Consider the following 17,656-nt stretch of genomic DNA (forward strand, 5'->3'; position numbering starts at 1 on the left):
GGAGCAGGGGATTGGTCGGCCAGGCTCGGGGCGGGGCCGGGGCTTCGGAGGGCGGGGTGCGGCGGGGGCGTGGGTGAGTGTGGTTGTGTGGGCGAAATTCCGGAGGCGGTTCGTGTAGCAAGCGGTGGGAGGTGGGGGAGGTCTTATCAGGCGAGGCAGCGGGTTCGCAGAGCGCTCCTTAGCCACTAAAGCTACCGACTCGGAGTCTCCCAAACAATGAGCCCAAAGGGCGCTTGATTGAAGACCAGCGTGACAGAAGAAAATGAGAGTCATTTCCTGACGAGGAGAAAGAGGGAGCCGAGAACCCCCGAGACCAATAAAGGCGGCTCCGAGGGCAGAACTTTAGGAGCGGGCGCAGGCTGCGCTCTCAGCTCTTGGGTCGCTACTCCGCACCGTCAGGTGACCTCACCTGGCTACTTCAAGGGGTTCCTTTGGCGGGCAGGGCTTTCGCCTCAGGCCCGATCCTCAGAGACAAAGTGCTGGGGTGTCAACTCTAAGACCTTCACTTCTGTAAGAAACGCTCCATTTCAGTGTCATTTGAGTTCTTGCTACATCCGGGCCAGCTGTTTTTGCTGTAAACAAGACAGACTGAACTTTCCATTCTTTGGGAGAAGTTGTTTGTTAAGCACACATACACAGTCGGAATTAGCAGTATCGGGGACCAAGAGTTGTCATATTCTGTAGCAAAAGCTGCTAAGCAAATCTTTTGCTTTCCGTCTTATGATCAGATTCAGCGCTAAGAAGAAAAGGAATCCTGAGAGCCACCTTTGGTGACCTGAATGTCCTGATCAACATAAGCAGAGTCATGGAATTTTGATGTCAGGTGAGGTCTCTCTCTGAGGAGATGGAAGGTGGGGATAATTAGACTAATCATGCCTGAACAGGTAAAAAACGCAATGCAACCACAAAAAAGATGACCAAACATCCTTTCCCTAGCTAACATGAGTGTTGCTTCTCCAATGACAACTCTAGCCCTACTCCATTCCTCCTGCTTTCCAGATAAGTGTATCACTGAATTGCCCTTACTTCCTGACGGCACCAGAACAGATCACTGTCTCTTTGGGCCCTCCCCAAACTAACACAAGCCCGAATACTATAATAAACCCTCTGATTTACACCCCCTTCGTGAGATACCCCAGGGTTCCCCAGAGTGTGAGGTCTCCCTCACTACAGCATACAACCCTTCATTGTTGGACCATAACTGTGTTTTGGTAGTCTTTGGTGGGCATCACCAGTATGAAAACGTATTTATGATTGCACATAGCCGTACAAAAATAAAACCTTAGAGTCTATAATGAGAACTCAAAACATTAATGTGAATGGTAAAATGGGGCAAGCTCTTGGTATATAAAAATCTTCTAAATGCAATGTGAGATTGAGGGGCTACACTCCTCTGGGCATGTAGCCATAGTCACTGAAAGTGACCACGCCTGGCCTAGGTCCTGCCCCAGTATTTGTCATCACATAGACAGAAGGAACCCCAGGATTTCTGCCTGCTTTCAGAGTGGGAATAAGCTGTAAATGGGTAAGAATCACAAAGGTACAGGAGGAGAAGTTGTGTTAAGGAAGCATTGTCAAGTTTAAGGAGAAGGAATGAAATTGGACTCCGCAAACACATTACCACCACTGAGCTTTCCCTGGTGTGGTGTCACACAGTCCCCATCCTTCATCCCAGGCATGGGAGTTGACACTCTAATGGAAGGCATCAGGCTATGATACACCAACAAAACAGAAAATAGGATACCCAAGCCTGGACACCAGATAGTCACTGAGGGACTGGATATAGCAGTCCAGGTTTTCTCAGTAACAGTGGATAGAGATTTTCATTCAGGTAATCCTCCCGTAGTAAAAGAAAGATGGATATAAATATTAGGGACAGAAGACAGAATGAAAAGTATTTGTTTGACTTACAGTAATTGGGACTCCAGAAGAAGTCTTCCAGAATCTGATGGCTTTCATTATGTGGTGGGAATAGTGTCTACCCTTACAGCAGTGCTGTCCAATAGAAATATAATGTGAGCCACAAATGTAATTTAAAATTCTTCTAGTAGCCACATTTACAAAAGTAAAAACACAGGTAAAATTAATTTTAATATTTTTATTTGTATCAACATATTCAAAATATTTCATATGTAGTCAGTATATAACATTATCAATGAGATGTTTGATGTTCTTTTCTCCTTTGAAGCCTGGTGTGTGTTTTCCATTTATATTACATCTCCATATATTTTTTTAATCAGGAATTTTAATTTTTATTGGGAATACTTAATGTATATTTAGATTTCATAAAATTTACAGTTGAAAAGCAGACTCATATATCCATGTTGTTCCAAACATACTTAAAAGTTTTCCCATAACTGGATTGAGTATGAGTTTTTATTTTAAATTAAAGCAAGGATGTGGAGAAATTGGAACTCCTGTGTGTTGCTGATAGAAATGTAAAATGGTGCAGCTGCTATGGAAAACAGTATGACAACTAAAAATATTAAAAAGAATTGTCATATGATCGAGCAATTCTATTTTCTGGATATGTACCCAAAAGAATTGAAGGCAAGGTCTAAAAGAGATATTTGTACACCAATGTTCACAGCAGCATTATTTATAATAGTTGAAAGGTGGAAGCAACCCAAGTGTTCACTGACCATTAAATGAATAAACAAAATGTGGTGCATACGTAAGAGGGAACATTATTCAGCCTTTTTAAAAAGGAAGGAAACTCTGAGACATGCCACTATTACTGAGTCCAGACTTGTTCTGCTCACCACACAACAGGCCAGTAAATCAGGAGATGAGGTGTTGGGGCAAGGAATAATGACTTTATTCAGAAAGCCTGAAGACTGAGAAGATGGCAGACTAATGTCATGGAGAACCATCTTACCCAAGTCAGAATTTAGGCTCCTTTTATACTAAAAAGGGGAAGGGGTGTGGTTGGTTGTTCCAAACTTCTTAGTGTCAGAATCCTTTGTTTTTATAGCTGTCCAGGTAGGTCAGGTCATGGGGCCCCTGTAAACCTCCAAGACAAATGTTATTTTCTATTCTGCAACTTTTTATCTTTATATGAATGGGAAAGTGTTAAATCCTTAAAGATCAGAGCCTTGAGAACTGGCTGTCTTTGTATATTTCAGGCTATAGGAAACATTTTTTACAAAAGGTACAGAACTTGCATGACTAAGCCCAAGAAACAGAGCACAGGGTTAGAGCCAAAGAAACAGATCTAATATGGAGTCAGATTTGTTCTTCTCTATTACACTACAAGATGGATGAACCTTGAGGACATTCGGCTATGTGAAAAGAGCCAGTCACAAAAAGACAAGTACTATATGATTCCACTTACTTGAGGTATCAAAAGTAGATTTATAGGGCCAGAAAGTAGAATGATGATGTTGCCAGAGACGGGGAAAGGTGGGAAATTGGGAATTGTTCACAGGTAAAGAGTTTCATGTTTTCAAGATAAAAATGAGTTATGGAGGTTGCTTGCACAATACTGAATATACTTAGTGAACTTAGAAATGGTTAAGATGATACATTTTATTTATTTTTTAAAAATACTTTTTAAGAGTCATTTCTTTATTTGGGTTTTTTTTGGGGGGTGGGGTAGGTAATTAGGTTTATTTTTATTTTGAGAAGGTACTGGGGATTGATTGAACCCAGGACCTTGTGCATGCTAAGCATGTGCTTTACCACTTGAGCTATACCCTCCCCGCCCCCATAAATTTTATGTTGTGTATTTGACAAAATAAAAAGTCAGGTCCTCAGTCATACTAGCCACATTTCAAGTGCTCAACAAACCTGTGTGGCAAAATGCCTGTCCCCCCACCAACTTTATCACACAAGACAGCTTTACACTGAAGGAAAGGAGGAACTGAAATCCTATCTGTACACCAGAAATTGACACATTGTAACTGACTATACTTCAATTAAAAAAAATCCGATCTTCAACTAACACCCTGAAAGAACTGCCCTATGGCTCTGTCTCTGCTGGAAGCCACTGCCTTTCTTCACTCTGCCTGGAGGATTAGAACCTGTTTTTTCAGTCTTAGGTGTGGTACTCCTACTAATTACTTCAGAAAAAAGTTTTTCCTTGAGGGAGTTTCACTTGTATACAGAAGGAAGTGCGGCCTTCTAGAACGCTAGCCCTCCCCGTTAACTCTGTGGGTGTAGTATTTCTCAGAAGAAAGGCTCCAGATGCTTCCTCTAACTCGTTTGCCACCCTGCGAACTTTTATCCCACAATGGATTATTTCACTGTGATCCGATGTCCAAGATTTAAAAGCAGCTTTTTGTAAAATCTCATTTGTGAATAGCAAGAGATTTGAAATCTCAGGGACAGAAAGATGAAGGAGAGGTATGAAGCATCACCAAGGTTTGCCATTGACTTTCCCTCTAGGGCCTAAGTGTGATTGGCTTTTATTTACAGCTTTCAGTACAGTTTAGGATCCCTCACAGGTGCTTAACATAAATTTTAGTCAAGGATTGACTGGAGTCATTATTTTTATTGCAATCTTCATATTTTAGTCCTATGCGATTTAATCGAATTTTCTGTTCTCGGAGTTTTTAATGAAATGTGACCCTGAGAATACTTTTTCTTTTCTGAAAAGGCATGATTGCATACATGTTGTGCTCTTTCAGAAAAAACAACAACAACAACAAAAAAACCAAAACCTCAGCTTTGTGGTAAGCTGTCTGAACACAAAGACAGAACAATTTAATTCTCTTTATCTTCCATACCATTAAGCATGGAGCTCCAATAAGTTCTCAAAAAGTATTTGCTGATTGCTAGAAGTGCTTCTTCAGTAGGTGTTCATGTGTAATCTAAATGAAATTAATCTGGTTTTATTTTAAAAGGTTTAAATGTCTTTGTTGCTCACCAGTAATCAAGGGTGGGGACCAAATGTAGTTACTACTGTGTCCAGAGCAGCTGGCATGGTCCCCTGCCTGAAGGAAGAACCAAAGTAAACTGCTTTGAAATGAGTATCTAATTGCACTTATTAATCCTTAGGAAGAATTCTCATGTAAATATACTAAGTGTTTAAAAAGTAGAGCAAAAGTGAGGTTTTCAACATCGCTCAGATTTTATAAACGTAAAGGCACATTTCAAGGGCACACTTGCCCAAGTGAGTTCAGTGTCAGAAAGAACCATGCTCACAGAGCTCAGCCATGTAAAGGGGCCTGTGTCAGTCGTGGTCTGGATGAATGAAAACCAACTTTGTGACTCTTAAATCAGCCAGAACCCCCCCATAGGAAACAAAAAGTTTATAGTTAACATTTTCAGGAAATGGCCACTTGCTTTTTTTTTCCATAGTAAAGTGAAAGCAAGTTTATTTAGAGAGATATTCATAGAAGAATGCGGTCTGTCTCAGAAGGAACAGTGGCTTACAAATTGCTTTTTATTGCATTTACAGATTTCATTTATTATAGATTGTTATCTTAGATTTATTTATAGATTTAATATTCACGATCACATTGTAGATTGAGTCAGGTGGCCCTCTCACTTAGAGGACAAAAGAAAGGCCTTTGCCATTAGTAACTCGTAGGTTGTCACTTAGCAGACGTCAGACTGGCCAGGAAAGAAGAGAAAGTTATAGTTCAAATGCCTTATTTCACTGCTGAAGAGACTCAACTCTGGCAAGTTAAGTGATTTTTCCAAAGTTGCCCAAATAGTAAATGGTTGCATAGAAACCTAGAGTACTTTGATCCCATTCAAATGGTCGTCCTCTTAAGTCAGACTAATTCTTTGCTGTGTGTGTGTGTGTGTGTTCCTTGCTTTGCACGGCAGCATGGGCTTGTCAGAGTGGCCATGCAAACTGAAACCATGCAAAGCAATCTTAATACTCAGTGGGGGAATATTATTATCGTTCTGTGACCTTTAAAATTTTTTACCAAAACATTTAAAACTCTCTTGACAGTTATATAATACTAAAACTAATATTTATTTTGTATTATATAACTTACTAGAAACATTGAGCATTAAAGTGTTTTATTTATAAAAACTTACCAAGAGTAGTCTAAACAACACTTGCTGCTTCTTTCATTGTATAATTTACGATACAGCAAGCATCTTTTCAGTGCCTTGGTGAATTGTCATACCCCTTTATAAAATGTTGCCAGCTTCCAACATTTTATCCTTTCCACTTTTAATGTCATGAAATATCTCCAAGAAGCCGTGAATGTGAAGTTTTTTGCCAGCATCACATCCTCTAGGACACCTTCATCTTTTTCATCACACTTTTCTCATTTCTGTTGATAAGTTTTCCTTCAACGGGTTCCTCTGGTTGCAGATCTAGTCTCCTGAACAGCAGCAGTGTCAACATTCCTCCATTCAGCTGTTTCTTCCATAAATCCATTTAAGCTCATTCCAGTTTCACACCCAGCACTCACTTTTCATTTACTTGCTGCACTTTCCTCTTTGTTGGTCAGTTCCCCCCCTTTTTTTTTTTCATTATACTGTTTAGTCTCTTTATTTTTCTGTATTTTTGAAAATTTCCATAATAAAATAAGTTTTTTAAAATAAGAAGTTTTTTTTGATACTATTATAAAACATCAAAAAATTCTTTTTTTTTAAATGAAGACTTCCAGGCAGAAAAATATAACTTTCTGATGGACCATTAACTAGTACATTAAGTTAAATCGTATAACAGTTAGTTAGAAACTGACAAATATAATTTTTAAAATATTATATGAATTACTGAATATTAACATATCAATAAAGGACCACTGAAAGTTGGAATTTTAAGCCAAAAGCAGAAAACTTTGATAAATTTAACTTCAATTCTAGGTATGAGTGTGGTGTCTGGGGTCAGCCAAATCTAGGTTTGTATCCTAGTTCTGCCCTTTTCTATCTACTAGTCTATCTCCTAGATAACTAGAGTGATTCTGGCAAATCATTTAACTTCTGTGAGCCTCAGGTTTACATCTTTAAAGTGGAGGTGAAAAAATTCATCAATAGAGAGAGCACTTAGCACAGGGCCTGCCATATACTAAGTGCTGAGCAAATAAATAACTCCACTACCCTATTTTGTCACTTCTAAATGAACATTTTTTTGTATTCTAACATCTCTGAAATTGGGATACAACTCATAATTGATGGGATATCATAGTTTAATTCACAGAATTTTTCTTTCTTTAGGAGTATGTAAAATAATGGTGCATACTACAAATGGATAGCATCTCAGTTTCAACCTAATATGGTAATCAATCATCATAACACTATATTCCCAGCTTTTGTTTTAAGGTTATTCAGAATATATAACCAACTTGAAATTTTAAAAATTTGAAAATATGAGCAAAATATTTCTGACACATCACAAATAGAAGAGTCTTGAGACAAATTATTTTTGTAAAAAATGGTCTATCAATTCCATTTTTGTGTAAAACATGTGGGAGGAACCTAGCCAATCAACACACAATTGTTGCTACACAAAAGGGTACTCTTACCAACTTCAAATCTAAGAATGTCCAAATGTTTCTTTTGTCATGTCTACAGTAATTATCTATGCTTTTCAATATAACTATTTTAAAAATTCCACATATTCCCATTATTTCTTCCATCCCAGTTACAGTACAATGATGGGGGAGGAAAGAGTATTGGTTAAAACAACTGTCTAAGCAGTTTTCTGCTGTCCCTTCTTTCCAGAGACTTGGGAATATAAGGGATCACACCACACCAGCTATGGTAGCCTTGAAAAGAGAATCCAGCTCTTCACCACGGATTGCAAGCTGCAGGTGACATGGAGTGATCTGCTCTACTCTGAAATCCTTGGAAGCATTACTTGCCACTCCAGCACCTCAGCAGTGAGGCACCCCAGAATTGCAGCACTATATACTGCAGTAGTGGCACCAACCCTTCCATGGCTCATGGTGCGAGTCTTCACATGTCTGTGGACGCAGCCCATGGGAAGCTGTCACCCAGCTATCTGTGAGTAAGACACTACCTTAGCCTGAGTACCCTCTTTGATCATCCCTTTTTAAAAATTGTCACTTAGGTTTAATTTGGGAATCAAGCAACACAACCACATGCTTTTCTGTCCATGTGTGAACTAAGTAACAGCCTCACAGTGCTCACTGACAGACTTTCAGAGAACTTACATTATTGGTCACTGATCATGATGGACATCTGTTGTTTCTATTATGATTTGTAGCCTGAAGAGCTAGCAGCCACGTTTATATTTTATACAAGTACAATTAATACACGTAGTAACTGGAATTTGAACCAAGTTGTTGGGGGCTGGTGTTACTTAATTAAACTTTGTTAAGTGAAATTTGTGCATACAGGAACCCTACAAAGCGAGGCCTAGCTGTGTCAAGGTGCAATCTTGTAGAGAGTTTAAGAGGCACATAGACTCCAGGATTTGACAGGCTAGTTTAAATCTAGGATCTGCCACTTTCTATCTGGATGACTTGGACAAGACCCTCACCTATGAAATTGAGATAAAACTACCTCTTGGGGTTACCGTGAGAAATAATGATTGCATTAAATGAAAAAGTGCCCTTCCAATGGAAGCAAATCCAGAGTCGTGTATACCTCCCAGGAGTTCCCATTTAAGGTGGCTGTGAAGGTTTAATGGGGAAGACCAATGGGAAGCTTCAGATTTCCATGTGGATGTCCATGTGGACAGTTAGAAATCCTAGTAAGCACTGGCCTCTAACCCACCAGCTGTCGAAACATTCATAAGCCCATGGAGAGCCCCATTGGCTACAAAGATAAAACCAGATGGTTCATGTAAGACTCCTGCTAGGGTTTGGTTATTAATAGTGCCGTTAATTGAGATTGTTCTATTGGCCCTTTCAAACCAAGGGTCAGTGGTGTTTGGTGAACAATTAAAGGGAAACCATGCTTTCTGTGGACTTTGTTCTCAAAGGCCATACAAAACGGAGTTGTTTTCCCATGGCAAGCACACCTAACCTAGTGGTGAGAACTGGGAACTGTATAGGTGAAATAGGTATGATTAGTTGCATTGAGAGGTATGACATGAGAGAGGTCAAAGCAAGGTGCAGGAAAACCTGGTTGTAGATGTTTGACTCAGTGAGATATATCCAAAAGAGTAAGCTGTAGTTAGCGGTCACAGAGGAGATGAAGGGAAAATGTTTGCTACAGTGAAGAATAGAGTCATGGCTGTCATGGACAGAATGGGTTTTCTGATGACAGATCCAACAATCAGAAGGGTCCAAGTTCCTTTGGACCATGACAGAAGCTTGACTTTTGGACCCTTTGAGGGCAGCATTTTTTGGGGAAAAAAAAATGTGAATGAGGTAATTTCCTTTAACTTCTAAAGAGTCAAGTTTAGCATGCCCAGAAACTTAATAATAGTCAAAGCAGCAGGTAATAAGAGTATGGCATCTAATAATTCCTGAACATAAAGGCTGTTTTTAATTTTATCTCCACTGGAAGTAAGGAAGCCATGTTGTTTCCATAACATCCAAAATTGTGAGCAATGCCAAAGGAATAGCTGCCATCAGTGTAAATGTTGGCAATTTTGCCCTTGATTGGGATACAAGCCCATGTGAGTCTGTATGGTTTGGCTCACTGGGCCAAAGTAGCCAAAGGCAAAGGTGCCACTCAGTTACTTAAAGAAGAGTTGACATTGCATATCCAACATAATATTTACCATTTTTGTCTTTCAAATAAGAACCATTAGTGAATCATGAGAAGCCAACATTATCTAAGGGAATTTCCTATAAGCAGTCATGAAGGGTTTCATCAGTAAAGAGGGGAGAAGAGTAGCAGGATTAAGATTATTACAGTGGACAAGAGTGATACAAGGGGCAGTTAACAGGAGAATTTCATAGCAAGTGAGATGGCTTACTGAAAGGTGTTGAGTATGAAGGAGGTAGGTTTAGAGATAAAAACTTATTGAGCTTTATTAGAGACCCCCCACTATTTGAACCATTTAGTACTCTGAGGCAGGGGCTGTTTAATGGTAGTGGGACTGAGCACCAAGAATATAGCTCTGGTGCAAAAAGGACAGAAAGAGATGCATTCCCATTCTAAAGGGTCATTTCTTCAAGACAAGAGAAAAGGTTGGGGAAATCCTCTGTATTTCCTCAAAGTCCTTGAAGATTAGGAGGACATTGGTAAGGCTGATTAGAAGACTAAAAGTCCTTGCAATACTTAAGTGTAGCAGCCTTTCTTACTTCCAGTGTCCTAGCTTTTTAAAATAATGGTGGAGGTCAGGAGGGTTTTGGTTTTGTTTAGAGGCCTCCATTTTTGGAGTTGAAGATTAAGGATTTTAGTGGTCTTCCTTTTAGTTGAATCATCTAGGGTGTGCATGAGTTGGTTTTCTAAACTAACTAAATCTAGAGTGGACACAGTTTCCCATTACATCCTGGTCCTTTTAGCTAGAAGAGAAAGATCCCAGTTTAGCCTGTTAATGAACATAGAATTAAAGGCAAGTCGAGTGGATTCAACATCCAAACGAAGACCAGAGTTTTCTTTAAAGACAATTTGGAACTGGCTGTAATAATCATGCCATGAGCTCATCAGGCTTCTGGAGGCAAGCCTGACTCTTATTCCAGTCAACCGGCTTTGGGAAAGTCCTAGGAATTGCCAAGTGGAGTCGCTTGGTGACTCCATGAGTTTGATCATATAATAAGACCTCAGGAGTTTCTTTGTCCTAGGGTTGTAATTCTAAAGATTTCTCAGGATCCTCTCAATTGGCAGTTTTCATTCAGTGTGAGCCTGGCCTTCACTGACAAGAATATGAACTAGCTGATATAAGTCAGAGAAGCCCAGTTAGTTGGTAAATGTGAATCACTATATTAAATTCCTCAGCAAATCTGTGGGAATCCTCAGTTACCTTGGAAACACCTTTGACTATGGCTCATAGTTCAGCTTTTAGTCCAGGAAACATGCAAAAATTAGAGGTTAGGCATTTGGATCCTCAGAGAGTGTGATTTTTAGAGGCGCAAGTTTTAACAGGTTCAGAAAAGGAGGAGGCAAGGAGAGGTTCAGAGAAAAAGGGAAGTTCAGTGAGGAGATTAGAATGAGGAAGTGGAGACTAAGGAGGAGATGGGGACAGTGCAGAAGGGAAAGGAAGCTGGCTCCAGAGACAAAGGATGGGGGAAGGGGAAAAGAGACCTCAGAAGCTCTTTTGGGGGTCCTCTTTCAATTGTTGGTTAATTTAGAAATGGTATTTTGTAAAGAGGCGGTTTTGGAATCTTGAATACTGTTGGAAGCCTCCAGGTACCAATTAAAAGAGGGATCCCATTCAGTCTGATTGACTTTAGAGCTACAGTCTTCTAATTTGGTTCTGAGAAAAACAAGCTTGGGGAGGTTGGAAGTTTCTCTCATGGCCATTGGAGTTGTAAATGATCTTTGATGAAGTCGATCCACTTAGTTTTAAGAAGGTACACAAGGAGGGACCATAGTTTTTTTTTTTTTAACATTAAACCGGCCAGGGTGTCCCAGGAGTCCTCTGCTGAGAGAATTTAGAGGACTGGGATCCCATACTTCAAAACCAGAAGTTCAGAAAACAAATGAGTACTCACCAAAAGGATGATGCCTGCAAGAAAACGGATCCCAAATAAAGTTGGAGAGCTCAACCAAAATGGGGGGAGCTCGAATCTCAGAAGAGACTTACCAAACCAAAAGGACGACGATGACTCATGGAAGTGAGGGGCACAAGGGGCTCAAAGGGGCACCACACACAGTTCCAGGCTTGTTAACTCCTCAGGGATTCGTCATCTTCGGATCCCACTTCTGACACTAGAAATGTCAATTTTTTAAAAAGAAAAAGGTAAAGCGATTTAGCCAGCAAAATCAAGTTTATTCAGAAGTAGCAGAGAAATTGCAACTCGGGACAAGCACACTATGGTGAACCATAGGCAAGTCCAGAGAACCCAAGAGGAAAGTGTATTTTTATAGAGGAAAGGAGGAAGTTAGGAGATGCTGGGGTTATTTTAAACAAAAGTTCACTGGAAGAAAATGAGAGTTGAAAGTGGTGGTGGCTTCTCATTGGCTACAGGCAATAACATGGTACCATTGGCTACAGGTGAAGGCAGTTTTCTGTGCTGGGCACCTGTAGCTTGGCTGTTGCAAAGCCAAGGGAAAATCTTCCTTCTTCCTGCTTCCTATGCATGCTGCGATGAGTGATGTATGCGTGAGAGCTCCTTTTCTCCATGGCTTCCCAACTCCAGTTAGGTTTCCTGAACACATTTTTATATATGGTAGTGTAGAGATATTTGTGAGTCATAGGTGTTAAAGATTACAAGGTAGATGACTTGTCTTTATTAGCACTTTTTCGTGAGCGCCTATAAAATAGACATTCAGAAAAATGTAAGAACTTTTTATCTGATGAGGAGATTGCACCTCAGATGCTGGTTTTAGTCAATGAAGTTAACATTGATAATGAGCAGTTGAGATCTGTAAGAGCAAAGAGAGGTGACCTGATGGCCTGCAAGTGAGTTTGCTACAGTGAGGTCCCATAAGCTTGGAGAAGCCCTGGAGAAAGGATAAAGGGCTAGAATAGTAGAAATAGGCAGTGGTCCCAATATTCAGAAGAGGGGAAGTGTGGAGGAAACCACTGTTAACATTTTTAGGTACATCCCTCTAGATAGATATAGATATAGATCTATATTTTGTATTTAATCACAATACCAGAATATATCATTTTAGGAAAATGTACACCAGACCATTAAAAAAAAAAAATCTCTGCTATCAGCATGCCAAGAAGACAGCATACTTAACTGCTTGTCAGATCATGTGATTTATATTTTCTACATGTGTTAAGTAGGAAGGCACTAAGAACACAGCCATGTCACTAAGTACCCATTTATTTTATATGTACAACTAAAAATTTTGAGCAGCCTTCTTTATCTGTCAAGGTTCAAAGAGAGGAACAGAACCACCAGGAGATGTGTATATCTAACTTGTTACAGGGATTTGACAGCTATGCCACAGTGGGAGCTGGTTAAGCATTCTCTGTGGGGAAGGAAAGATGGATATGAAGTGGGGACAGTTGGAACTCACAGATCAGACCTGAAACTGAAATTCTGCTCCATTCTCTTTGTCCTCCTTGCCTCTAACCTTGGTAGTAGGGGCGTCCAGTCGAAGACCCTTTCTTGCCTTGCTAAACTCACACCTGACCCAGGAGTTGGGGAAGTTAACAGAGGATCCAGAGGAAAGTGGAGAGCTGCAAGGCTGGTCACTGACACTCACTGAAGAGGATTAGGGATGGCAGGTTCCATCGCCAAATCTCACAGAAGAATCTTATATTTCCTTTCCCATTCGGAAACACACATGAAAGGGATTCCGGGCAATGTCCTTCTGCTTAGCCAGGCTGCCACAGCATGAAGCCACCACCTCTGGTTTTCCTCCTTCCTTCCTTCCTTCCTTCCTTCCTTCCTTTCTTTTCTTTCTTTTCTTTCTTTCTCTCTCTCTCTCTTTCTTTTTTTTTTTGTCAGGGAGGTAATCAGGTTTCTTTTTTTAGTGGAAGTGTTGGAGATTGAACCCAGGACCTCGTGCATGCTAAGCATGCACTCTACCACTGAGCTCTACCCTTCCCTCCCCTCCTAGTTTCTTTATAGCACTCCATGTGGCCTGCCTCTTGGGATGCCCTGACAAAAGCAAGAGTTTAGGTAGTTTCCATGATTCCTGACATGAGGCTGTCTGTGATGCAGGGAAGTTTTGATTTCTCCTTCCTTATATAGAAGAATAAGCCCTATCTTTTCTTTCCTCCCCCTGCTGCCCTCCCCATCTCTCATTGCCACCCACACACTAAACCACTTAACTTACTTTTTATTTTTATTGAAGTATAGTTGATTCACAATACTGTGTTTCAGGTGTACAGCAAAGTGATTCACATATATGTATATATTTTCAGATTATTTTCCATTATAGGTTATTACAAGATACTGAATATAGTTCCCTGTGCTATACAGTAAATCCTGTTGTTTATCTATTTTATATATAGTAGTGTGTATCTGTTAAACCCATACTCTTAATTTATCCACACCCTCACCCTAGGACCCTTTGGTAACCATAAGTGTTTTCTTTGTGAATCTGTTTCTATTTTCTAAATAAATTCAAAATAAAATTCTATTTTGTAAATTTTATTCTTTTTTAGATTGCACATATAAGTGATATCATAATATTTGTCTTTGACTTTCTTCACTTAGTATGATATTCTCTAGGTCCATCCACGTTGCTGCAAATAGCAATATTTCATTATTTTTTAATGGCTGAGTAACATTCCATTGCATATCTTCCATTATCCATTTATCTGTTGATGGACACTTAGGTTGCTTCCATGTCTTGGCTATTGTAAATAGTGGTGCTATGAACACTGGTGTGTAATCTTTTCGAATTAGAGTTTTCATCTTTTCTGGATATATGCCCAGGCATGGGATTGCTGGATCATATTGTAGCTATATTTTTAGTATTTTTAGTTTTTTTAAAGAAACTTCCACATGGTTTCTTATAGTGGTTGCATCAATTTACATTCCCACCAACAGTGTAGGAGTGTTCCCTTTTCTCCACACCCTCTCCAGCATTTATTATTTGTAAACTACTTTTTTTGGTTGTTGGGGGAGGTAATTAGGTTTATTTTTTTAATGGAGGCACTGAGGATTGAACCTGGGACCTCATGCCTGCTAGGCAGGCACTCTACCATTGAGCTATACCCTCTCCCCTATTTGTAGACTGTATTCTCCACTCTAACCCATGTGAGGTGATACCTCATTGTAGTTTTGATTTGCATTTCTCTAATAATTAACAATATTGAGCATCTTTTTGTGTGCCTGTTGGCCATCTGTATGTCTTCTTTGGAGAAATATCTATGTAGTTCTTCTGCCCATTTTTTGATTGGGTCGTTTGATTTTTTTGTTTGTTTGTTTTTGATATTGAGTTGTATGAGCTGTTTATATATTTTGAAAATTGATCCCTTGTCAGTCACAGCCAAATCACTTTAATCAACTGATTGTTAACTTACAAACTCTCACCACCCCCTCTTTTTTCTCTGTTGTAGGTCAGAAACTTTCAAAATCAACATTATTAAGAACCTTTATGAAGATAAGTCCTCAAATTTATTCCCTTTTTCCAGGATAAAACTTGGGGCTTATTTTTTCATAAAGTGGTCAAAATGAAAATGTTAGGACACATTGCTGCTTAATAAGTCCCAAGTGATGAAAAAGAGAACTTCTGACAAAAGCATGGGTAATGAAATGCAGTTAGTCAGCTCTCAGGAGAACTGCCACCCACTTAACCTGGGCCCACACTTGTATCCCACATGCAGTGAGTGAGGCTTCTTTCCCACGTGGAGTGAGGCTGAAGAATCACTGGCCAATCCTGGCCTCCTTGCTCACTGGCCTTAGGGAGCACAAACTCTGCTATGAAGAAGCAGAGGCAGGACATGCTGCTCCCCAGGAGGGGCTAGTACTCAAAGACAAAATGGAACTGATGCAGGGACCTCCTGCCAGGCTTCCTCCCACGGTTTTGAAATGGAAGCTGCAGTGAGAAGGAATTGTTTTAACCGTATTACCTGGGGTAAGGTGTGGTGAGGTCAGAGGCATATCAAGAGGGAAAAACTGGAAAGTTTTTACAGTGGTTTGTACCCATAGCTCTTGGGGGAGAACACAGCATGCCACTCAGGGCCACTCAGGGGAAGAACGAAGTCAGTCACCAGGCAAAGGGAGGGCAAGCTGCAGGGAAACCACCTTTATTGTGGTTTTGCTGGAAGGAAAGAGACAGGGCAAGCAGGTTTATGGTTGACTAATCTGAATAATTTCAGTAGATTTTGGGGCACAGGGGCTGTCCCTGGCTGTCTTATATCTGGCCCCTGGGCAATTAGGGTAAGTGTATGGTGGCCCAGGGTGTGAGAACCCCATAAGGGAGGTGTTCGGTGGTGTGGACCTAATCGTCTGTTCAGGAAGAGGTACTGACCAGACTCTAGCTGGGGGCCTCGAAACTGGATGAAGATGGCCCACACCTACCCACATAAACTAGACCATAGGAAGCAATACTCTTTAAAAAATGTATGTAAATGGACTACATATTTTGTTATTTTTCTGATCTCAAAACTTCAATACTCCCCACTGACTGTATTATCTTTAAGATTTTTCTCAAATTCTGAAATATTTCATCTTTCAAAAATTGTATCACGGGGAAAGGGTATATAGCTCAGTGGTAGTTGCATGCTTAGCATGCACTGAGGTCCTGGGTTCAGTTGCTGGTACTTCCATTAAAAATAAATAAATAAACAAACAAATAAATAGCTAATTACCTCCTCCCCCCAAAAAACAAACAAGCAAAAAAGGAATTAGAAAAAAATTATAATAATTGCCTTTTGGAAAGTTGAAAAGCATCTCAGGCACTGGTTTATCTATAATTTTTTGGCCAAAAACAATGAAAGGAAATAGTCAAAATATTAATATCTCTTAAATGTGTGCAAGCCTGTAATTTTCTGTATGTTTTAAATATTCCGTAATTTTTTTTAAATGGAAGTTACTGAGAGAGAAAGAGAAAGGCTGCCAGCTGCCCTGCACCCAGCTCTTTTTTTCCCCCCTAGATTTATTGAGCTATAATTGACATACAATAGCACATCTTGTGGCGAATGAAGTTTTCTGACTCTCCTGAGGCCCCACAGAAGTGAAGGAATCTAACTGGACATATATTTGGGTGGGAACATTCACGATCAGGTTAAAGGCTGACAACTCAGAATGGAGACACAACTAGACCTTAGCTCAAGTTAGGGCTTGCTGCTGGCCAGACCTGCTGAAGAAATGGTCAAAGTAAGGGCAGCCACACAACACTGCCCAGGCCCACCCAGTCCACCTGCACTCTGGCTAGGCACAGAAACCAATTCAAGCAAGTAACCATCAAGCTCATGGGGTACCATTACTCCTCTTGTACTATTTAACACAAACCACAGTTTGAAAGAACTATGAAGTATCCTGAAGGAACTGTAAATAACTCAGGGGTCCAGCCTTCTGCAGATGACTTCTTGAAAAAGCACTGGTGCTGCTTCAAAGGTGCATTTTTCTATATTAATCAAGAAAATTAGCCACACAAGGCTGTGACCGCTGGACCTGCCTGTATCCCACCTGGGTTATCTTATCCCTCATCTCTGTCTACTAGAGTACTTGGCCTCCATGAGAAACACTCCTTTTGGACTGGACCTATTCTGTGACTGGATAGTTAAACTGCTTTCTCATTTCATTCTTTCCTTCTTTCAGATGGGAAAGGAAGGCAGAGGAGGGTCTTGTGAGCCAGCCTGAAAGTCCCGTCTCTCACGGGGCTTGAGAGTATAGTAGTTAAGAGTGCAGACCCTGGAACTTAGCATACCTAAGCCCAGTGCTCAGACCTGCCGTCTACAAGCTGCGTGACCTTAGGGAAGTTACCTTAATGACTCTGTATCTCAGTTTCCTTCTATTAAGTGGTGGTGATAGTAGCAACGTCTACTGGTGGGTTGCTATGATGCTGAAATGAGATTAAGTATTCATAATAGTGCAAAGCACAGTGATGGTGCAATAAACGTTAGCTATTATTACTGTCATTGCTATTTGACAGATAATGTGATTTTGAGTAAAAGCCTTCTCTGAGCCTTCGTCATCCTGCCTATCCAGCAGCACTCTCCTGGGAAAGGAAGAGAAATTAAAGCTTAATGGGTAAAATCTTTCAAGGGGTATCAGCTAGAAAATTCTAGACAATACAAACCTCTGGAAAA

General features: G+C 40.2%; 1 long non-coding RNA gene across 2 annotated transcripts; it reads left to right on the forward strand.

The window, feature by feature from the left end:
- Positions 1 to 67: 67 nt before the first annotated feature.
- On the forward strand, positions 68 to 13,847 carry LOC116667253. Of its 2 annotated transcripts, none has more exons than XR_004324068.1 (3): positions 68 to 823; positions 7,633 to 7,914; positions 13,032 to 13,847. It is a non-coding gene; the product is annotated as an uncharacterized LOC116667253 (long non-coding RNA). The 2 variants fall into 2 exon arrangements; XR_004324067.1 differs by having other exon boundaries at positions 71 to 823; positions 13,029 to 13,847.
- Positions 13,848 to 17,656: the final 3,809 nt, after the last annotated feature.

This window comes from Camelus ferus, chromosome 11 (assembly GCF_009834535.1).
Source record: "Camelus ferus isolate YT-003-E chromosome 11, BCGSAC_Cfer_1.0, whole genome shotgun sequence".
In the NCBI taxonomy this organism is placed as follows: domain Eukaryota; kingdom Metazoa; phylum Chordata; class Mammalia; order Artiodactyla; family Camelidae; genus Camelus; species Camelus ferus.